The sequence below is a fragment of the Gracilinanus agilis genome, chromosome 2 (genome assembly GCF_016433145.1).
Source record: "Gracilinanus agilis isolate LMUSP501 chromosome 2, AgileGrace, whole genome shotgun sequence".
Lineage (NCBI taxonomy): Eukaryota > Metazoa > Chordata > Mammalia > Didelphimorphia > Didelphidae > Gracilinanus > Gracilinanus agilis.
This window is the reverse complement of record NC_058131.1, coordinates 212,844,819-212,869,223: the sequence shown is the minus strand read 5'-3', so window position 1 is coordinate 212,869,223 and position 24,405 is coordinate 212,844,819. Positions and strand designations below refer to the sequence as shown.

The following is a 24,405-nucleotide window of genomic DNA, read 5'->3' as shown; positions in this document are numbered from 1 at the left end:
CTTTTGTAAAATGATCTGGAGAAGAAAATGGCAACCATTCTATATCTTTGCCAAGAAAACCACAAATGAGGTCAGGAAGAGTCAAATACAGTTAAAAAACAACTCAATAATAGCAACAAAGGATACAGACAAAACTCCAAAACAATTCCTACCCTTAAACAGTAACTCACCATCTATCAAGAAGAAACAACTGGTAAGTTAATATAAAGTATATACAAAATTAATGCAAAAAGATTTTCGAAGGAGGTACTGGGAAAATCCAGAAAGGCTTCATGAGCTACACTGAGCAGTCTTGTTAGCTAATCTTTCCTATTACTCTATGACTCAAAATAAATTGGTTTGAAGTTATTTTATTTTGAGAAAGGGGAATCTAAAAATGTTTAGCCTTATGTATAATAAGGTAATTATTATAGGAGCAGGGGGCAAATTAAGAAATACTTTGTGATGAAAGAGGAGGAAAATTCAAAAGAAACAACAGAATAGTTAAGACTAAGTTAAGTTAATAAACTCAATTTTCCCTCCTTTTCCAACTTTCCCTAATACTATTTTCATAGCCATGCCAGTGGATTGTACAATGGCTAGAATGATGAACCCATGACCCACAGTCAGGAAAACATGAATTTGAATCATGTCTCATACACTTTTTAGATATGTGGGCCTGATCAAGTCCTTTGGACTTTCTTGGCCTCAGTTTTGTTATCTGTAAAATGGGAAGAAAAATAGCACCCAACTCAAAGAGTTGCAACCAAGATCATTAAGATAACACACATATAGCACTTAGCAAATTTTAATGTACTATATAAATGTTGGCTATTAGTAATAGTATTAGAGACAGCTAAGTAGGGAAGTAGATAGGACACCAGAAAACCTTAGTTCTGTGTGATCCTGGACAAATTATTTAACCCTTTTTTGCCTCGGTTTTCTCATATATAAAATGGAGATAATAAAAGCACCTAATATCACAACAACAAAAGTTGTCATGGGGATCAAATGAGATAATAATTGTAAAGCATTTAGCACAGTGCTTGGCACATAGTAAGCACTATAAATATTAGCTCTTAGTAGTAATAATAATGATGACAATAATCTTAATCATTGATTCTACTATAACATCCTAGCCAATTTGGACTACTCTCCCAACACCTGTTCTCATTTTGTTTTCTATTTCTATAACTTCTTTCATTATACTCTGTCTTTAAAATGGATTCACTCAATACTTTACATACTCCATTCTCCATCTGATGAAATTTTCCCTTCCTTTAAGGCATAAATCAAGACTGCAACCCCCTCCATGAAAATTCCCCTGTCCCCAATTGAGAAATGGATATCAAAGGATATGAAAAATATCAAAGGATACAAGCAACACTCAGAAAAAGAGATCAAAGCTATCTAAAGTCACATAGAAAAAAATGCTCTGAATCACTCCTGATTAGAAAAATGCAGATTAAAACAACTCTGAGGTACCACTTCATACTCATCAGATTGGCTAATATGACAGAAAGGAAAAATGACAAATGCTGGAGGGGACGTGAGAAAATTGGGACACTAATGCACTATTGGTGGAATTATGAATGGATTGAACCATATAGGTCCTTTTCCTTTTGATGGTGATATAATATTATTGCGCTGTAAGGCATGATGAGCAGGATGGTTTCAGAAAAACATGGGAAGACTTAATTGATGTAAAGTGAGGTGAGAAGAACCAGAAGCACAATTTATACAGTAACAGCAATGTAGTACAATGATCTGTGTGAATGACTTAGTTATTCTGATCAAGAAAATAATCTAAGACAATGCTGAAGTATTTTTGACAAATACTACCCACTTCCAGAAAAAAAACCTGATGGAATTTGAATGCAGATTAAAGCATAGTTTTTTCATTTTCCTTATTTTTCTTGCCTTTTTTTAGAATATGGCTAAAATAGAAATAGTTTACATGATTTCACATATAATTGATATTGCATTTTTTGCCTTTTTTATAAGTTCAAGAGAGGAGGGCAGGTGAGAATTGAGAACTCAATTTTTAAAAATAAATGTTAAAAATGAATAAATAATAATTTAAAAAAAAAAGAAACTTTGCCTTTTCCTCACGAAGTGAAAGTGATTTTTTCCTCTTCAAATATCTTATAGAATTTTGCCTAGACCTTCTCTTTACACTAATTTTATCAACTTTTCTGATCCCCTTCAATTATATATACACTGCCATAAGAAATGATGGATAAGAGGATCACAAAAAATCTGGACTAATTAATATGAAATGAAGTAAGCAGACCCAAAGAACAGCAATAACGTAGGAAGATCAACTATGAATGATTTAACTATTATTAGCAATGCAAGGATCCAAGAAAACACTAAGGGTCTCATGTCAAAAATGCTATCCACCACACAAGAAGGAACTAATGGAATCTGAATGCAGAATAAAGCTATCCATTCTTCAATTTATTTCCTTCATGAATTTTTCTCTAATATAAGTGATACGTCTTTTTTTCACAACACGATGAATGTGGAAATATTAAGTCTATGATAATACATGTGCACCCTATATCATATTACCTGCTCTCTTGGGGAAAAGAAAAGAGCAGGAAGGAGAGAGAATATGTATACAAAAATGTCAGTAAGCAATTATTAAGGGGGCAGTCAAGAGGCTCAGTGGATTGCGAGTCAGGCCTAGAGAAGGGAGGTCCTGGGTTCAAATCTGCCCTCAGATGCTTTCTAGCTGTAGGACTCTGGGCAAGTCACTTAACCCCTAATGCCTAGTGTTATATTGAAACTCTGGGAGCTGAGACTCTCACCATTGATTGACAGGTGAAGACGGTTGGACATCAGAATGTTCCCAGAGGCCATGAGGACAGCGGAGAAAGCAGTTGGCCAAGGGGGTATAAATACCCTGGCAGCCCCTGGCCTTTGGTTTCCTTTCCTTTGGACCTGGGATCTGTAGACCCTGGTCTATTGGGATCTGAGGCTTGCTTGGCTCAACCTTGCAAGAACTCCTGTCTTGTACCTCATTAACATTTGCCAACCTGTATCCAGACCATGAATCCTCTTATTCTACTGTCCCCTAGATATTTAGGTATTCAATCCATCTTTAGATATCTAGGTATCCTGGGCCAGGGAGGGATCCGGGAAGTGGGCAGGAGAAGAAGAAGAGGGTGGGAAAGGGGTGGTTCCTGAAGGCTGTAAAGGCATAACATCTGGCAAGAAGAAGAAGAAGCTGAAAGACATCAAACAACAGCTTGCTTGGTTTGGCTGTGGCCAGGCTGAACCAGAGGAACTAATAACAAACCAGAATCACTTACCTGCCTACAGCTCTGAGGGATTACTATTATCAAAATTAGTTTAGGGTTTCCCTATTCCTCTTCCCATTTCCTAATATTCCTTCTTTGCTAATATATAAAGCTATTCAAGTACCTTCCTGGAGTGGTTGTTTCATCACTTCTCTGGGAAGGGAGCAACGCAGTCAGATAAACGTGTCCAAGGCTAATAAATAGAGCCTAATATCCACCATTAATCAACCCCAGGTGGGACCTGAAGGGATACCCATCTACTGACCTGAAGGATCCTGCCTGGGCACTGTTATAAAAGAGGGAAGTGTTATAACATCTAGCTAGGTGGCAAGACCCAGGTGATCTTGCACTAGCCACATATCTGAACTACCACTGCTATCACCCATTTAAGAGTGGTAGTATTCAGTTTACCTCTCACCCCATTATTTATAACACTAGCCCTATCATTCTTCAGCCTTGGAACTAATACACAGTATTGATTCCAAGACAGACAGTAAAGATTTTTTTTAAAAAAGAGAACAATTATTAAAATTGTATCTACTGGCAAGAAATGATGAACAGGATGATTTCAGAAAGAGCTGGAAAGATCTATAAGAACTGACGCAGAATGAAATAGTCAGACGGCCTCAGACACTTCCCAGCTGTGTGACCCTGGGCAAGTCACTTGGCCCCCATTGCCTACCCTTACCACTCTTCCACCTATAAGTCAATACACAGAAGTTAAGGGTTTAAAATAAAAAAATAAAAAAAAAAAAGAATGAAATAGGCAGAACCAGGAAAATACTGAACATAGTAACAGCAATATTGTGGAATGATAAACTGATAGACTTAGCTACTCTGAGCAATACAATGACCCAGGACAATTCTGAGGGAATTATGATAAAGAATTCTAACCAACTCCAGAGAAAGAACTATTGGAGTTGGAATGTGGGTCAAAACATGTGATTTTTCACTTTAGTTTATTTGGGTTTTGGTTGGGTGGTTTTGATTTTATATTATTATTCTCTTACAAAAATGATCAATAGGGAAATATGTTTTGCATGATAATACATGTATAAGTTAGGCCAAATTACTTGCCAACTCCAGAACAGGGGAGGGAAGGAAGAGAGGGAGACAATTTAGATGATCTAACTCCAGAAAACATTTTTTTTTTGTGTGTGATTTGAAAACTTTTATTTAATTAATTAATTTAGAATAGTTTTCCATAGTTACATGATTCATGTTCTTTCTCTCCCCTCATACCACCCCATCCCATAGCCAACAAGCAATTCCACTAGGTTTTACACGTGCCATTGATCAAGACCTATTTTCATATTATTCATATTTTTACTAGGGTGATCACTTAGAGTCTACATCTCCAATCATATCCCCATCGAAACATGTGATCAAGCAGTTGTTTGTCTTTTGTGTTTCTACTCCTACAGTTCTTTCCCTTAATGTCAATAGCATTCTTTCTCATAAGTTCCCCCTGGATTACCGAATTGCTGCTAGTAGAGGAGGAGTCCATTACATTCAATTGTGCCACAGGGTATCTGTTTCTGTGTATAAGGTTCTCCTGGTTCTGCTCCTTTGACTCTGCATTAGTTCCTAGAGGTGGTTCCAGTTCACATGAAATTCCTCCAGTCCATTATTTCTTTTAGCACAATAGTATTCCATCACCAACAGATACCACAATTTGTTCAGCCATCCCCAATCGAAGGGTGTCCTCTCATTTTCCAATTTTTTGCCATCACAAAGAGTGTGGCTATAAATATTTTTGTACAAGTCTTTTTCCTTTGGGGTATAAACCCAGCAGTGGTATGGCTGGATCAAAGGGTAGACAGTCTTTCAAAGCCCTTTGGGCATAGTTCCAAATTGCCATAACTTTGGAAAATTTATATGGAAATTTGTTATTACATGTAATTAGTAAAATAAAATATCTTTATAATAATAACATCGTATCCACATATAATCTGGAAAAATGTAAAAGAAAGAAAAAATATATACATACACATAATTGTTTGCATGTTTTCTTCCCCACTGAAATGTAAGCTACCTGAGGCCAGGGAAAATGTTTTTGCTTCTTTTTTGTATCCCCAGAGCTTGGCACAGTTCTTGGTTCATAGTAAACACTTAATAAATTTTTGTTAAATTGGTTGGCTTGACTCTCCTCTATGTCACAGCTATTTGGGTCTAGCATTACTCCCATCATATTGTAAGGTTTTGGATAACCTAGTCTGTGTCATATTTATTTGTATAAATACTCAGCCCCAATTCTCCTCCTTCTTCCCTATCTCCTATATACACCTAAGCAAAGCACCTGGAAAACAGACACAATAAATATTTGCTATTCATTGACTTAGAGCTGAAAAGGGAATGAAAGGTCATTTAGGACAATCCTCTCACTTAATAGTTGAAGAAACTGAGGGCTGAAAAAGTTCATCAATCTGCCCAAGATTACAAGGGTAAGTAAAAGTAGGAATTCAAATATGCGTCCTCTGAAAGTATTTCAAATTTGGAAGGGGCCTATCAGGGTATTTCCACTAGTTGGAAAATAAAACCTTGAGAAGAGTAATGAACAGCTAGAAAGGAACAGGGGTAGGACTAAAGCCCAGAAGGGAAGTCTTCTGGCTTCAGGGTGAAATACTTTTTCCATTGCACCAAATAAAAGGCTTTCCTCTCTTTTTTTCTTTCTCATCTGGGCCATTGATTTCATGGGTGCTAGGGAACTCCCAGTAAGGGAAACTCCCCCTACAAATTCAGATTAGTAGATATTCTGTAAATTATAGTCTTACAGAGTTGTCAGGGACACTGAGAGCCTTAAGTGACTTGTCCAAATCTCTCTTATTTATTCCCTATTAATCCAATCAAGCTCTAGCTTGTTTGTACATATGTATTTGTCTGTTGCCCCTCTCATTAGCTTGAGACCTCCTTGAGCCTCCTTTTCTTTTTTTCAAACCCTTACCTTCTATTTTAGGGTGGAAGAGTGTTAAGGGCTAGGCAATTGGGGTTAAGTGACAAGTCACACAGCTAGGATGGTCTGAAGCCACATTTGAACCCAGGTCCTCCCAAATCCAGGCCTGGCATATTAACCACTCAACTACCTAGTTTTACCCCTTTTGCCTCTTTTTTGTATCCCCAGGGCTTAGTACCAAATCTCAGGAAGACTCATCTTCCTAAATTCAAATCTGGCCTCAGACATTTAAAAGTTGTGTGACCCTGGGCAAGTTATTTAACATGTTTGCCTCAGTTTCCTCATCTATAAAATTATTTGGAGAAAGAAATGGCAAACCATTCCAGTATCTTTGCCAAGAAAATCCTAAATGGGGTCACAAAAGAGTCAGACTAAAATGACAGAACAACAACAAAATAAATGCTGATTGACTAAAAGACAGTATTTATCAGAGGCAAAATCTGACCCAGATCTTACTGATTCCACGGTTGGCTTTATATCTACCCAGTATCTGATGAAAATCTGAAATTTCAAGGTTTAGGCAGCTCCCATAGTTCTACTGAAGCATATCAGTAGCCAAAAAAATGTTTCCAAAGACCAGAGAATTTCATCTTTCAACAAGAATTTATTAAGAGTCATATATATTTAACTTTCAACCAGTGCTTCTAGTTCTACTATTTGGGCCCCAGTAGAAAAAGTCTAATCCCACTTCCACAGGACGGTCTTTCAAATACTAGAAGATAGCTGTCATGTTCCCCCTAGGCCTTCTCTTCTCTAGGTTAAAGTTCCTCTAACTCCAAATGGATTAACACATTCTTGTTTTATATATAATGTAATGAAACTTCTTCTATCTGATTGACCACTAATTTGGAACAAATGAGTAAAGAACAAACACGTTTAAAGTTTACCTTTAAATAGATTCATGAGTGAGGTTTGCTAAGCAAATTAATAGTGTAAACAAGGTTAGAGACTTGAGAGCCAGGCTCCCATGGTACATTTGCATACAATCAATTCATGTGTTAATTCCAAATGACCCTTAGCTAGTCATTAAAGTAGTTCAGGCAGGACCTTTAAGGTCAAATGAAGTTTGTCTTTAGCCTACTGGCTCAGGTGATGAAAAATGAAAGAATATATACTCTAAAGGCCAGACTTCCACAGGCCTGAAAAAAAGTTACAAGGCAAAAGCATTTTTGTGGCTTGTTTTTCATTGGTTCATTTGTTTGGTTTGACTCAAAGCTACACAGTATAGGCAGAGGAATCCTGCTATTAAAAAAGATGGGATAAGGGGATGCCCATCAATTGTAGAATGGCTAAACAAATTATGGCATATGATTATAATGGAATACTACTGCTCCATAAGAAAGAGCAGGTTAATTTTTTTTTTAACTTAGAAAGAACTACATGGGATAATGAACAGTAAAAAGAGTAGAACCAAGAGAACCTCATACACAGCTACAAAATTAATACTGGAGAAATAAATTGTGAATGTTATCTCTAGAGAGTGAACTGAAAGGTAAAAACATGAAAGATTTCATTTGTTGGAATATTTCAGTCTCTTGGATGATACCTTCTGTGATGTGGCGAAGGGCTGGAGGGGCTGAGCTACTCGTGGATTGAATTTATTATGTAGATATGAGAAAGAGTAAGTTAAATACATAAGAGATTTGTGATTTCATTTATGTTCAATCTTTTTTTCTTTGTCTACAGAAATGCTTGTTTGGTTTGGTTTTGTTAAAAAAAAAAGTTTTAGAAAAAAATGATGGGATATTGGTTCAAATAGCAATTTAGAACCAACCATTAAAAAGACTTTGTAATTTCTCAAAGGCAACCCTAACCATTGCTCTACTCCAGTTCAACCTAGGATCCAACTCTGCCCATTGGCAACGACTGAATGAGATATATGTCATCTTTCTCAGTAAGTTGAGGCAGCTAGGTGGTGCAGTGGATAATGCTGGACCTAGAGTCAGGAAGACAAATTTCCCTTAATTCAGTCTGTTCTCAGACCATCTCTGTTACCCTGTGCAATTCATTTAACCCTGTTTGTCTCTGTTTTTGCATCTGTTAAAAGAGCTGGAGAAGGAAATGGAAAACCACTCTAGTATTTTTGCCAACAAAACCTCAAATGGGGTCATAAAGAGCCAGATGTGACTGAAAAGAAAAGACTAACCAAACTCAAAAGGTTGTCCACTCAACACTATATCATATATGGGATACTAGGCATTCTTCATCCACTTGATTCTTCCTGCTTAGAAGGTTAGGTCAAATTCTTTTGAGTGATTACAGAACTCATTCTGGAGATACGTCAATTTTCAAGGCTTAAGGAAAATCAGGACAATGGCATCCTCAGTCAAGAACATCTGGAATATCTGAATTTTTCAGTAAACATGTTTGGTCCTGACTTAAGGCAAAAGTCTGGGGATTAAGATTGGGTCTTATATACGTATTTGTTGGCTCTTAAATTTATAACATAAAGCACAGTTAGCATAAACAGTGGTTAGTATAAAGTTAAATTCTTATTGATTTTAATAGTAATTTTTAAACAGTCTTGTACCTGGCCTATATTGGGGGAATCTCGTCAATCTTCCTTATCTCTATCTGAATAAAATAGATTTATTCTATCCACAGAATAGTAAGTAGTCACTTATCCATTTAGTTAATAAGCAATAGGATTTTCAGAGATACCACAAAAAACTTCAGTTCAATTCAATAGTAATTATCTCCTTTTATTTCATTCAAAGCACTATGTCAAACTGAGAAAGATAAAAACTGAAATGTGATAAGGCCCATTCCCTAAACAACTCCTTTCAAGGGTTATAAGAAATCTGAAAATTGATAATAATTTATAATCATTATGATTCTTCTCTCATTATGAATAATAGAAAACATTCACATTTCTCTGGCATTTTAAAGTATGCAAAATACTTAAGCACCTTGTAGGTAAGAAGAGAAAATAATGTACCAGTTTGTAAACTGATAAAGTTTACCTGAAACTCAGAGTGATTAAGTGATTATATCATCAGAGTTTCAAAGATCTATGGCTAGAAGGGAATTCAGAGACTATCACATGTAGATAAGAGAAAAATGGCTGCTGTCTGGTTCAAACAGAGGCTTTTTTTTCTGGAATTATTTAGGTACTTTACCTAAGCTGGCTCTGCCAAAATTGTAATACTAAAAGGAGCCAGTCCTGGATGTTTGATAGAAAGGGATATAGAGATAATCTGTATGGTGAGTCTCTCTTCCAGCTCTCCCTAGGGCCAAATATACACTGGGAGACTTTAAGGGGGTGTCACCCCAAAACTGGGTGACCTGGATGGTCGTGCTGCTCCACAGGAGTTGGGGGCAAGGCTTCTCTATAAGAGGAGGTACATGGTACCCCAATCCAATTCTGAATAAGGACGGGGTACACACAAACCTCCCTTGATCAGTAAATTTCACAGTGGGTGGTCTGGCTTCAAGATGGAGGCAGCCAGAACAAGCTGTGGTTCCCCTCTCCTTTGTTGTCTCTCAGGCACTCTGGAATGCTATCTGACTGATGAATGGCTTTTATCATTTGCAATTCAGGGATTGGGGAAAGTGGTGAAGGGCAGAGGCATTTGGAGTGCCCTCTTCTCTATTTCTATGGGGTCTGTCACTTAGGAGGGAACCTTTGGGGTTCCCACTCCTAAGCTTCTTCCCCCACCACTTCTCCTTCTATTTCTATTTCTAGTTTTCTGTTTCTATCCTTTTCTATAATTGTAATTTTTGACTTAAAGGGCCTCTCAGCAAGGTTGGGTAATGGGAGAAGAAGACTAAGAGATCGCTCCCAAAATGGAGTCCAAAAACTTAGCTAACTCCATCGTTGAAGTCTTGATGGGTGAGATGTGATGGAATGGCTTTGATCAGGGAATCAGGGTTTCAATTTCCAAAGAAAGATCCTCAGGAAGCCCTCAGGACTGGATCCAAGCTGGGTTTTCCTCCACCTGAAGACTTCTTGTCTTCCTCCTTCCTCAGAGAAATTCCCAGAATTCTCTTTGGTCTCAACTGTCAGCAACTGCCTTCTCTGGCTCCTTTGGTCCCATCCCCCTTGCACAAATCCCAACCTTACACCCTTCAGTTTACAGACAAGGCCCTGGGGATACAGCAGAATCTCATTTTATGCAACCCATAAGTTCCAAGACCCTTTGAGTAACTTGAAAATTGTACATAATAACAAACCCCATTATTTAATAAGTATTTCTTATATAAACATATCTAAACACTTCAGAACTTTTCTTAGGCTTCAATTATTGGAGCTAGCAGCATCACTCCTCTTGTGCTTTGGAGCCATTATTAATAACTAAATAGCATGACTGAAACAAAGAGAAGCACTGCTCTGATGAAGACATGACTTATTAAAAACAAGAACTCTGGAGAAAGACTCAGGCCAGAGCTAATATTTGGCATAAAATAATGTAATGACTCACTAACACTTCGCAGCGTGCTAATGAGCATAGTTGGACTTGACATAGTTGGGAAAATGACAAGGATTTAATGCATAATAAAATTTTTTATTTTTATATATTATTCTGTCTTTATTTTTTATCAGTTGTCAATTGCATAAAGTATGCCTGAATTTGCACATTTTGAGTTCCCATAAAATGAGATCTTATTGTAGTCAAATAGCCAGAAAATAGCAGAGCCTACATTTGAACCCAGTTCTACTAATGTCATGCCTAGTGTTCTTTCTCTTCCTATACTATACTGGCTCTTAAACAAATACAAACCAGTACCTAAATAATGCAGCTAAAAAACATCAGTCGTCAAGTAGCCAAATAGTAAATAAGAATAAATAGAGGGGCAGCTACGTGGCTCGGCAGACAGTGCCAGGCCTAGAAATGGGAGGTCCCAGGTTCAAATTTGACCTCAGATGCTTCTTAGCTGTGTGACTCTGGGCAAGTCACTTAACCTCCCTTGCATAGCCCTTAAGCTTCTTCTACCTTGGAACCAATATTTAGAATCGATTCTAAGACAAAAGGTAAGGATTTTAGGAAAAAAGAGAATAAATACAGTCATGCAGATTGTCAGATATTTTCTTCCTCCTTTGAGTTCAACTCTATGCTGCCCATTAAGAAAACCTTTACCCATGTCTCCTGAATGCCATCTTAGTGAAACCACTACAGGGATGTGGCTCACTTATGAAGTTTGTTCACGAGACGAAGTGAACAAAAATTCTCTTTGAACTCCAGACTGAAAAAATACATCATTCCCCATGTTTGATTTTATAACCTATTTCATAGAAAAAAAAAGAGTAAATTAGTGCTGGTGAGTCCCTAGAGAAGATAGTAACTTACATTTGTATGAGGCTTAGAGGTTAAGAAGTACTTATGCCCATTATCTCATTCATCTTCATAACAATCCTGTGAGATAATGAAGTATCATCACCTCTATTTTATTTTTTTAATGAAACTAAGGCTTATTTGCCCAAGATGGCACAACCAGGAGAAAGAAGAGACAAGACTAACCATGGCCCTTTAATCCCAAATCCAGTATGGAGCAGGGAATCTGCGAAATTGTTTTCTAAATGTTGCTAACAGTATTTGTTTCCTTTACAAGTCAATTATTTTATTTTGTGCATTTTAAAAATATTATTGAGAATGTGTCTGTAACTTCACCAGATTGCTGACAGGGTCCTTGACAAAGAAAAACTTAAGCACTCCATGTCCTAGAAATCTCCTAGCCCAGTAGAAATAACACTGAACTAAGAGTCAGTGTTCTAGGCTTCTAGAGTTAGTCCTCTAGCTCCAGTTCTTTCTTTTAATGGCATTATGGCTGAGCAGATCATTTATCCTCTCAGCTTGTTTTCTTATCCAGAATGTGGAAGTAAAACTACCTACCCAGCCTCTATCCATTGGCAGATCAAATGAGAAAAATTTACAGCAAAATGTTTCTAAATGATAAGATATTATTACAGATAAGGGCCCAAAAAGACAAGAGAAATTTAAGTGACATCAGTCAGTCAATATTTACTAAGTGCCTATTGTGTAGGAGCTATGTGGGCCACTGGACAGAGTATCAGGCCTCCTGTAAGGAAGATTCATCTTCTTCAGTTTCAAATCCAGCCTCAGACACTTGTGTGACCATGGGCAAGTCACTTAACCCTGTTGGCCTCAGTTCATCATCTGTAAAATGAGCTAGAGAAGGAAATAGCAAACCACTCCAGTATCTTTGCCAAAGTAGCCCAAAATGTGCCATGAAGAGTTGACCATGACTGAAAAATGGCTCAACAACTGAACTATGCAATAAGAACTGTGCTAAGTGCCAGGCACCCAAAGACAGGTAAAAGAAAAAAACAACAAAAAAAAAAAAAACAGTCCCTGCCCTTAAGGTGCTCATAGGCTAAGGAGGAACACAATATGCAAGCAACCATGTACAGAAAAAGCTATATGTAAGATAAGTGAAAATCATTGGCTCATAGATTGAGTCAGAAAGGATGAAGAGGTCACCTCATTTTATAGGTAAAAAAACAAGGTTAGAGAGAGAGAGAAAATGACTTGCCCATGGTCATACAAGTATAGACAGAGAAAAAACAGGAAATGAACCTAGGTTTTCTGACCCCATATGATACTGCCCACTCTCTACTCCATAGCAGAACTAGAAGTCATGAGAAAACAAATATCGTCAAAATTCCCCTCAAGAAAGGCAAGAAATATATTGAAAAGAAACAAAACTACCAGAAATGCTCAAAAGTTTTAAAATCAAAGAATGAATGAAAAAAAAACACAGGAGTAACAAGGCTAATTCCTACAGAGGTTGAATACGTACAAAGAATTTCCCTCAATGCATTCTTGTGAAGTAGGTGGTAAAAGTATTATTTATTACTCCCCATTAACGGATAAAGAAATTGAGGCTCAGAAAAATTAAATAACCTACCCTGACTTAGACAGCTAGTGTCACAGACAGGGTTTTGATCATTTTAATCAAGTTTCTCTCAGCCAAGGTAAGCTTCAATAAAATGGGGAAAAACAAAAACATGTTATAGATTAATAGAAACCAACATAACACATTCTGAGCAATCAACTGAATCAATATGAAAAATAACATTGGAAACAAAGGTAGTATTTTCTTATGAAAAAGTAAAACTGGTACTTCCCAAAGAAATCAAATTAGCAAAAACAAAACAAACAAGAAGATCAAAAGGAAAAAGCAGTGTCAGAATAAAACTAAGGAATCTCAGGATACACTGAAGATAAATTGTTTAGAAATACTCAGAGAGACTACACAAATACAACTCCAGATTCTATGAAAAGAAGGACAAAGGGGATGGGTGAGGAGGAGGAAGAGGACATTCAACCAGAAAAATATTTGGAAGAAATGTTGACAAAAATGGAAGGATGGGGAGAATAAGAAGTATAGTTGGGTTTGAGTTTGTACAATTGGAAAAAGTAGTACTGGGCTTGGGAGTCAGAAGAGCCGAGTTTGAGTCCTACTCCATGTACTTACTAACTGTCTCACCTTAGGCAAATGGCTTCCCTCTCTCAGTTTCAGTTTCCTTATCTATAAAATGGGGCTGATAAAAGTACTTATCACATGGTATTGTTGTGAAGATCAAATAAAATAACATATGCAAAAATGTTTTCAAACCTAAAAAATCCTCATAAAGATACTACTTACTATTATTATTATCATTACTATTATCACTGCCATGATAGATCAGAGATCCATTAAAGTCAAGATGCAGAAGTTGGGTTAGATGACCTCTAAGTTGCTTTTGGCTCTAAATGCCATGGAGGTGGTAGGTTTGATTCCAGTTTGCACATTTAATACCTGTGTGACCACAAATATGTCATTTTCCTTCTCAGAACATCAATTTAGTCAATCTGTAAAAATGGAATAATACTTATACTTTGTATATCACAAGGTCATTGCACCAAAATTATTATAAGCCCTTTAACAACTACAAAAAATGTAACCTATTATATGATTATCTACAAGACTCCAAAAAGACCAGTCACCAAAAAGCTTGTGCAATAAAACCACAATTATCATTGCTGTGACTAAGAATCACAAGATTTGGAGCTTAAAGGACTTCAGATGTCCAGACCATCCCCTTCCTATTACAGTTGAGGAAATTGAGGCCCAGGAAAAGAAAGTGACTCATCCTTAAACAAGCCTTCATTCCATATAGTACACCAAAATGACCCAGCAAACGTGTTACTAAATTTCCTAAAGAAATGGATCAAAAAGTCATAACTAAGAAAGGACTTAAAATTGGAAAATGGGACTAGGGCACTATTAAAATGATCAATTCTATGGAAATAGTTTTACATGATAGCACATATGTAATCAATATAGAATTGCTAACCACTTAGGAAGGGAAAGAATTTAGAACTCAAAATGCTAGAAAATGAATGTTAAAAATTTGTTTTTACATGTAACTGGGAGAAATAAAATATTACTAAACTAAAAAATAAATGAAATAAAACGATCAATTCTGTGTCCTGGAAAATGCAGTCACCTGCACAGAAAAGAAAGCAGAGGCCCTGACCATTCATAGAGGAAGGAGAACTATAATTTACATATGTTTATATGGTATCAATTAATTTTGAGAGCAACCCTGAGAGGGTAACTTTAGTGAAGACCCTATGTTCAGAACAATTTCAGTAAATGCCTTCTATATATCAAAATGGGGAAAGTCAAGATTCCATAACAATTCTTGATGATGGAATTGCTTTGAGACCTATATAAATATTCAATTCCATTTCCACCTCTAAAGTTGGGAGTCATCCTCACTGCTCTACATCTGTCTATTGGAGAGATTCTATGTAGAAAAGTACAAAGATGCCCACAAATGTGTTTTGAGATTCATATATTTCAAAATGGCAGCTTTCCAAAGTGTAAAAAAAATTTAAAAAAAAAAAAGCTCTTTCTGGAATACACTTTTGGCTTTCTCCAAGTTTCTGCGATTAGCTTTCGATATTGAATGATTTTTCTCCACAGTATGACTCAGAACATACCAAGCACATTTAAATTCTAAATGAAATTATGAAAGGTTTGAGTCTCACAGTCCCAAGGCCTAAGGTAAAATGGATTCAAATTCTGAGAGTTTACCACAAAGGGAGCATTTTCTCATTTTTTACAATAATCCAATAGAAATTATAAAAACTGGAAAAAAAAAAAAGTCTGGTGAAAGGATTACCAGCAGAGAACCTCAGGAAAAGGGGTATTTCTGAAAGTCTACCAATAGCTAAGTGACTTTAGATTAGACCTTACATAGTTTCACTTAGGTATTTCCATTTTCTCAACTATATAACTGGTTTACAACTTTCTTGAAAAATAAAATAACAGAAGAAAAATGGTTTTCATTATTACTACTACTATTGCTAACAACATACTTTTCTAGTGTTTTAACATGTGCATAAGCATTCTACAAAATAGGCTATAAAATATTATTATAAATTCTAATATACATATGGAAAAATTGAGGTAGAGGTGTTAAGTGATTTACTCATGGTCACACAGTTAATACATGTCAGAACTAAGACTCAAAATATAGGCCTCCTGATTCTAAGTTCAAAAAGCTCTTTCTACTATATCCCAGTGTCTTTTGAAAAGTAAAATGTACTGAGTGCCCTTCACATTGGGAATGGCTGAATAAATTACAGAACATGAATGAAATAGACTATAACTGGACAGTAAGAGGTGACAATTATGGGAAATTCAGAAAATTATTTTAATTCTACATCTATGATCCCTTGATCCTCTTTAGAATGGTGCCGTAGATTCAAAAACACAAAACTGTTCTTGCCAACAAAGCGTTTGCATTTAATTTTATTCTTAATTTCTCTGGGCTTAAGTAGTCTTCATATTATGTATATATATAGGGAGCCATTTTGATGAGATTAAGTGCCTTTCCACCATTATTTGCTCCCCTACTCTAAAGTCAGAATATGTTTCTTTCACATCTACTTCATAAAATTCTCTCAATTTTAATACCTTCAAATGTCAGGGTTTAGTATAGCTTCAAATCAATAGTACATTTTGATGGGTGGAATACTTCTTAATGACTGATGACAGGTTTAAGGAGATTTTATCATGTAAGCAGTCTCATAAATCCTTGAAAGCACACTACCTGGATTGGGTAGTTTCAAGGAAGAAACTGCATTTGGAGGAGAAATTTAAGACCTGTGTGTTATGAGGCAGCATTCAACTTTCAGAAAATATTAAAAATCTTCCAGGGGCAGCTGGGTTGCTCAGTGGAGTGAGAGTCAGGCCTAGAGACAGGAGGTCCTAGGTTCAAACCCGGCCTCAGCCACTTCCCAGCTGTGTGACCCTGGGCAAGTCACTTGACCCCCATTGCCCACCCTTACCACTCTTCCACCTATGAGACAATACACCGAAGTACAAGATGATGGAATTGCTTTGAGACCTACAAGCATTTAAAAAAAAAAAAATCTTCCACACTTCTATCACTCTGGTTATCTCTTCTATCTAAACCACAAAGCAAGCATCCACACTATCATCATCATCATCATCATCATCATCATCATCATCATCATCATAGCTAACATTTATGTAAGCAGTTTAAGATTTATAAAGCATTTTACAAATATTATCTCATTTTATCCCCATAACAATTCTGGGAGGGAATAATGATAATGATGATTGATAATAATGATAATTAGCATGTACATAGAACTTTAAAGTTTGTATTTTACAAATATTTATCTCATTTCAGCCTAACAATCTTGGGAAACTGTCACTATTATTATCCCCACTTTACAGATGAGGAAACTATGTCAAAAAGAACCTAAGTGACATGCCCAGGATTATATGACTAGTAAGTTAAAATCTGAGGTCAGACTTGAACTCAGATGTTCTTTTGACTCCAAGTTCATCATTTCATCTACTTCTTCATCTACCTGCCTAAAGTTGAAACATAGAGAGATAGCATTATGGGATTTTAAATGAATAATTTTTATTACATTAAATTAAAAAGATTTTACGTAAACAAAACCAATGCAGCCAATATTAGAAGGAAAGCAAGAAACTGAAAAAATGTTTACAGCAAGGGCCTCATTTCTTAAATATTCAGAGAACTGTCATTCCCCAATTGACAAATGGTCAAAGAATATGAAAAGGCTATTTTCAGACGAAGAAATCAAAGCTATCTATAGTCATATGAAAAAATGTCCTAAATCACTCTTTAAAACAAATCTTACTTTTTGTCTTAGAATCAATACTGTGTATTGGTTTCAAGGCAGAAGAGTGGTAAGGGCTAAGCAATGGGGATCAAGTGACTTGCCTAGGGTCACACAGGTAGAAAGTGTCTGAGGTCACATTTGAACTCAGGACCTCCATCTCTAGACCTGGCTCTCAATCCACTGAACCACCTAGCTGTCACTCCACCCTATCACTCTTGATTAGAGAAATACAAACTAAAACAACTCTGGGGTACTACCTCATACCTTTTAAATTGGCTAATATGATAGAAAAGTAAAATGACAAATGCTGGAGGGAATGTGGGAAAATTGGGAAACTAATGCACTGTTAGTAGAGTGGTGAATTGATCAAATTATTTTAAAGAACAATTTGGAACTGTCACCAAAGGGTTATCAAACTGTACATGCCCTCTGATTTAGCAATATCACTTGTATCCCAAAGAGATCAAAGAAAATATATAGGTGCCACAGAACTGAAAATAGAAAGGGTGCCCACCAATTGACAAATGGCTGAACAAGTTGAGGTATAGGATTAAGATGGAATATTATTGTGCCATAAGAAATGATGTTCAGGATGGTTTCAGAAAAACCTGAGAAGATTTACATGAATTGATGAAAGGTAAAGTGATCAGAATGCTATCTATCTCCAGAAAAAGAACTGATGGAACAGCAGCTAGAATGGTTTGTTTTTGTTTTTGTTTTACATGTTTTTATCCTGCTTTATTTACAGAACAAAACATACCAGGTACCCTTTAGAACAATGAGTAGGGTCAGCCTAGCAAATATAGTGGGTGAGCATGAGATTATCCATAATGTCCATGAAGTGCCAGGCTTGGAGTCAGAAGGACCTGGGTTCAAATGTGATCTCAGATATTTCCTAGCTGATAACTTTGGGCAAGTCACTAAATTCTGTTTGCCTAGCCCTTGCCCTTCTGTCTTAAGAGATGTCATAGAGAGGGAGGGAGAGAGGGAGGAAAGGAGGAAGGAAAGGAGGGAAGGAAGGAATGAAGGAAGAAAGGAAGAAGGAAAGAAGGAAGGAAGGGATGAAGGAAGAAAGAAAGGAAGAAGGAAGGAAGGAAGGAAGAAAGAAAGGAAGAAGGAAGGAAAGAAGGAAGACTGATGGAGCATGCTTTACTACTTTATTTTTGTTTGTTTGGGTATGTGTATATAATTGTTTTTTTTTGCAACATGGCTAGGTTAATATGGAAATATGTTTTATATGACTGCACATATATAATCTAAAGCAAATAGCTTGCTTTCTCAAGGAGTAGGGCAGGGATGGAGAGAATTTGGAACTCAAATTTTTAAAAAGTAAATGTTAAAAAATGTTTTTACATTTAATTGAGAAAAAATTTTTAATTGGGAGTATTAGTTGATTATAAACTTAAAATGGAATTAGTGATAGGATGTTAGAGGATTAAGATTATTTCATTCTTTTGTTATGTTAATAAACATTTCAATTATAAAAAAAAAAGATCAAACATAAGAACCAAAACATATGCTTGCCAATTTTTTAATCTCTGCCTGAACCAAATGTATATTCCAGACTTTGGTAAATTAATTGTTACTGTTTAAGATGGTGTTTTGTTTCTTTTGCAGTGTTTTAAGATGCACATAAGGTAACTCAGGACCAAATAGGTAGGAGTGACTTGTCCAAAGTAACACAGGTAGCCATCTGTAAAGCGGTGATTTGAAACTAGGTCCTCAAATTCCAAATCCTTTCCACTACACCATACTGTCTTCCTCTATACACAAGAAAAAATTTAAGAAATGTTTTTTATAAGGCAGCTAGGTGGCTCAGTGGATAGAGTGCCAGGCTAGGACATGGGAGGTCCTGGGTTCAAATGTAGCCTCAAACACTTTCTACCTGGGTGACTTTGAAGAAGTCACTTAACCTCTATTGCTTTAGCCCTTACCACTCCTCTGCCTTGGAACCAATACTTAGTACTGATTCTAAGACAGAAAGTAAGGTTTAAAAAAAAAGAAAGAAAGAAAGAAATGGTTATTGCATTGAATTGTAAAAGAACCAAAAGATATAAATACGTATATTTGAACATGGAGGATATGGGAAAGCAATGTCCTTAAAAATATAACAGGGCCATGGTCATTGTATTACAACTTCCCAGGCTCAATAACATCAAGCTGTGTAGACAAATTACTTTAAAAATGCATAATCCTCACCGTCTATACTTGCAACTCAGGAATTTAAAGCATTTTCCTCAAACACACACAATTTAGGTATGTCTAAGAGTGATTATCTCTAATACAAATAGCATACTACTGTAAAGGTAATTTGAGTGGCTTTAAAGGTATCTTACCTGTTGGAGCCTGGATCTTTCTACAAGGATTCTTCCTCATCATTGGTTCATACCTAAGCTCAGTATCTCACCACAATGATATCTCCCCAACTTCTTAAATCATTCATACCTGGCTTGCTGAAAGACATACTGTGAGGAAACAGAGCTGCCTCTTCTAGGAAAGGGAATAAGAGGAAGAAAGGAAAGGTGGGTCTTGGAGCCAGAATCACAGGGATCATTTAGTCTAAGCAACGTATGGCTCTCGAGCCATATCAGGCTCCACCTCCGGACTGGCCAGTCCCCGAAGAGCCCCAGGATGTGCCCCAGGGGCCCTTCAGCCCTCGCCCCATATTCCAGCGCTTTCCCCCTCCATCCTCCTCCTTCCACAGGCGTTTATGGCTCTCATGGCCAAAAAGGTTGCCAACCGTTGGACCATTCATTTTACATGTGAGAAAAGAGGGGTCTAGTGAAAGGAAGTGACTTATTCAAGGTCACAGGGACTTATCCACAAAGAATACATTCAAGGTCATAAGGAATAGTGACAAAAATCAGGGCCCAAATCCAGGATTGTTAACTGCCAATTTGGTGTTCTTTCTACTTTACTATAGAGTGAGAGGTCATCTCTTGAGCACAAGTGTAAATCTTGAATCCCACACTTATGCCACCTTCACCAAGTGGCCTACTAAGGCTCTGATTAAATATGTCCAGTGACAAGGAAACACATCTCATGATGGATTTTGCATAAACCAGAGGAAAAATCTAGATCAACAAGTGTATCTGATTCATTCCCAGGCTGATATCATACATATATCAGCACAAACAGAAACTGTAAGCTTTTATGTTCCAAATTCTAATATTTCTATTTCAGCATCAAACACCACCAAGTGACAGTATATCCAAAGGACTATCCAATATTGTATCATGGTACTAAAATCATACCATGGCAGATCTAGCTGGAAATGAGTGGGGTCCTAGAAAATCTTGTTACAGAGAGGTTTGATAAATGCTTTATAGAGATTTATCTTATTCTTATTCCTACAGAGAGCAGACCAACTCTCAGTATATTCTTAAAATGTTCTCATAACAAAGTTGGTTTCTTGTTTTATAAAGAAGAAAAAAATTGATTCAGACAGAGGATAGTGATAGAAAGGGGCATAAAGTCACACCACAAGTCAGTGGCAAAGCCAAGAATAGAACACAGCTCCCTGGATTTTCAATCTGGTACATTATCTACTGAAACCACCAAGCCTCTCTATAATTACGTGTTCTTTTCCAAGAAAGCCTACAGTTGAATAGAAATGGATCTGGGATCAAAATACTGATTTGCTTGAAACAAAAGGCTGGTTTCAACAAGAAAAAAGCATTTGGTCTGTCTTCAGTGCTGTGAAAGACAGGCTAATTTTAAAATTTTATTATTATTTTATCTGATTATCTGATTATGGGTTTAAAAAAGACACTCACAGATGCAAGACCAATTTTCTTCAGAAGGATGCAAAATCATTTTAAAAATCAGAAGTAGGTTGCATACTAGATATATCACTGCCACTAAGTTAAGAAGAAAAATCAAGGATTAGGTTCACATAACATATCACCTACCATCTAAGCTCTTCAATCCACTCCAAAGTTAAACTATGCAAAGCTAACAGAAGAGATTTTTGTTTTCAGTCTCAAAAGCCACAAAGCATTCTGGCTTCCCTGAAACCATTCACTAAGGGGATACTTATGACTTGGGAATCAAATCTGATACCACAATAAAACCAAGGTGTTAATTTCCAACTTGTAGTCATGACATGGAAGAAAAGCAGATCATTTTGGAGCTGTCTTAAATATTGATGGGGTCTCCTGTTCTATAGATCCAATGATTTGTTTCGGTGTTGTTTTAATGTTTTGCTATTAGTCTCAAATTTTCTGGGATGAAAGAAAAGAAGGGGCTAGTGGAAATGGGGTTAACAGCCCATCCCTGAAAACCACTGGAGGTCTCCTGTGGTAAGAGCAGTTCCCAAGGGAGAGGCACATCTCAAAGCTGAGGCAGATCGTTACCATAGCTTTACTTTCCAGTGATAGTAGGAAACAGTGAAGCAGAGTTGGCAAGAGCCTGTGTGTGTGTGTGTGTGTGTGTGAGTGTGTGTGTGTGTGTGTGTGTGTGAGAGAGAGAGAGAGAGAGAGAGAGAGAGAGAGAGAGAGAGAGAGAGCGCTAATTGTNGAGAGAGAGAGAGAGAGAGAGAGAGAGAGAGAGAGAGAGAGAGAGAGTGTGCTAATTGTGGTAATGGTTTGAGGCACACACACTCAGCAGAGTGTAATTTTATGAGTGGGAGGTTTCAAAACTAAAGACTTAAAACAAATACATAAAGAAAGATGAAGATCTGGGTGGTGAGGGGGTGTCATATAACCACCCTGATCCCTTTACTGATCAGTGAAGAGACTGACACCTGCTTCAGGGATGTAGAGTGAAGTGGAAAAGGGCAATCCCTAACCAGGGTGATTTTGGTGATAAAAGTCACTAAACACAGGAAGAAGGATGACATTTTCTGATCAACAGTCCTGTGCAGGACAAGGATTCTGATACTGGATGGGAGGAAATGGGAAGGGCATTCAGCTGTGACTAAGAACTGGGGCCAAGCTGAATTGAGAAGAGCTCAGGCAGGGCTGACTGAGTCCAGTAACCAGGATTGCGCAATCGCAGTCCCACTTGCAGACATTCACAGCCAGGGAGTCAAACATTTCACAAGCCTGAGAGCATTCGCATTTGAGGAGCTAGAAAGGTTTGCTTTTTTTTTTTTTTTTTTTTTTTAATTACTGTAGTTTGCCCTCGAGACAAGAGGGAAGTCTCTTCCCCAGTGTATCCCCCAAGAAAAACACCCTAGACCCTCTGTAGTGTGGGTTACGAGGATGTATCACTCCAGGGAGAGTCAATCCTGTGACTCCAATGATAAAAATCTGGAGATCTGAGAGGGGAGAGTTTCTCAGTTTTAAGCCCTGGCTTCAAAGTGTACCAGAAGGTAAAAGATTAACCAGGGCTTAAAGTTTCCCAGATCCTGGGCCTTCCCATTAAGTTAAAGAGGCTGAAGCTACCAGACAGACACAAAACGAAATGAAAACCCCCAAACTACCCAGTTATAAAGCAACATAAATATACTTTAGAAAAAAAGAAAATAATGAACGAAGGTCAGTGAGGTTTAGCTTTGGGTACTACCCAACACTACCGAAAAGCGGGTATGGGGGATGTGGAAGCCTAGGGAAGAAGAAAAGGTTAGGATAAAAGCCCCCACACTCCCTCCCAATCCCAGCAGCAGAGAGATCAAGGGATCGGGCTGGTCTCCAGCAGGCAAGGATATTAGAATGCAAGGTACTAGCTCCCGACCCCATAAACTGCAGTCAAGCGCCCCCTCCCCTTTGCCTGAGAATTCTGAGTCTCAGCGTTCTCTACCTGCAGCGTTTGAATCTCAAGGAAACCATCAAGTAAAACATCCAAAAACCGCCTCCTGATCAGGGAATCCAGAGCAGCATGCCTCCTTTCATCACCACCACCAAGGAAATTCCCTCAAGGCGGCGAGGTTATGGAAGGGGACCTAAACGCACAAACTCAGCAACCAAATTGCGCTGCAACCTCGGATTCCTTGGACTCCCCCACACACACACACACACACACGCACACTCCCGCGCCCCCACCTCCCAAGCATGAGACCACCTAGCCTAGAATATTCATCCTCCGGGGCAAGGGGTCTCAAGTCCTGCACTGTGCACAAGGCAGTAAGTAGGGTGAGGCCAGATGAGAGGAGTCATCAGGAGAGGGGCGTTCAAAAAATTCAATTCGACCAACATCTATCAAGTGCCTGTTGGGCGCAAAGAATGATACCCAATTCAGATCACGGGGTGTTGGTGTTTGTAAGGGATCTTTAGAGATTATCTAGTCGCAGATCCTCACTCTCCAGCTGGGGAAACTGAGGGCCAGAGTAAGAGAAACGACTTGCCCAGGGTCACGTGACTAGTGACAGCGACGGGATTCAAACCCGGGATCTCTTGTTTCATATCCAGCTCTCTCTCTAAAAATAAAAAAATGCTCCCTGTCCGGAGGAAGCTTATAGTTTAGTACTGGGGTGAGGTACAGACGCGGATTACTCTAATCCGTAATATTTCAGGCTAAGTGAATTTAGCTAGGTTCCTAGCTAGGAAAATGCGCGCAGTGAAGTGACGGCTCCCTAGACTTACGCGGATTTGGGTACGGGTCCCTCGAGCTTCGAAGATACCCTCCAGCCAGCAAAGCCTCTGGGAGGGACAGAGAGGAGTTGGCCGACATTCAAAAACAGCGCAACCTAGCCCAGCTCTACAAATATATACATACACACGTATACACACCCCACTTTTGCCTCCAGCTCCTTACCAAGGTTCTTACCAGTAGGCAGCAGGTCCCCCAAGTTGTGGCTCTGTTCCTGCTCCGCCTCCGGCTCCCGATGCCACACCGCGGCACCGGGACTCTCCTCCTGGGGCTGTGAGCCGCGACGTGGAGGACGCGTCCGCTGAGCGCCCAGCTAGCAGGCTAGCAGCGCTGGCCCCTCTCTCGCTCAAGCCACCGCTTCAACTCTGCGCTCATCGCCACCGAGGAAAACAAAAGGAAACCGGCGGAGAGAAAAGAGGAAACGAGGTGGAGGCGCATGGGGAAGGGGGAGGGAGAGAGGGAAGGAGGAGGCGGTGGCTGGGGGGCGGAGAGGGCGGGC

General features: G+C 38.1%; 1 protein-coding gene and 1 pseudogene across 2 annotated transcripts in view; one reads left to right on the top strand and one right to left on the bottom strand.

The window, feature by feature from the left end:
- The window catches only part of HPCAL1 (hippocalcin like 1), a 205,580-nt gene extending 181,280 nt beyond the window's left edge, over positions 1 to 24,300 (bottom strand). For both annotated transcript variants that reach the window (XM_044663633.1, XM_044663635.1), the window contains exon 1: positions 24,084 to 24,300. The gene's annotated coding sequence lies outside the window, so the exon portion shown is untranslated. The remainder of the gene's footprint in view (positions 1 to 24,083) is intronic.
- The window catches only part of LOC123233481, a 34,878-nt pseudogene continuing 33,385 nt past the window's right edge, over positions 22,913 to 24,405 (top strand).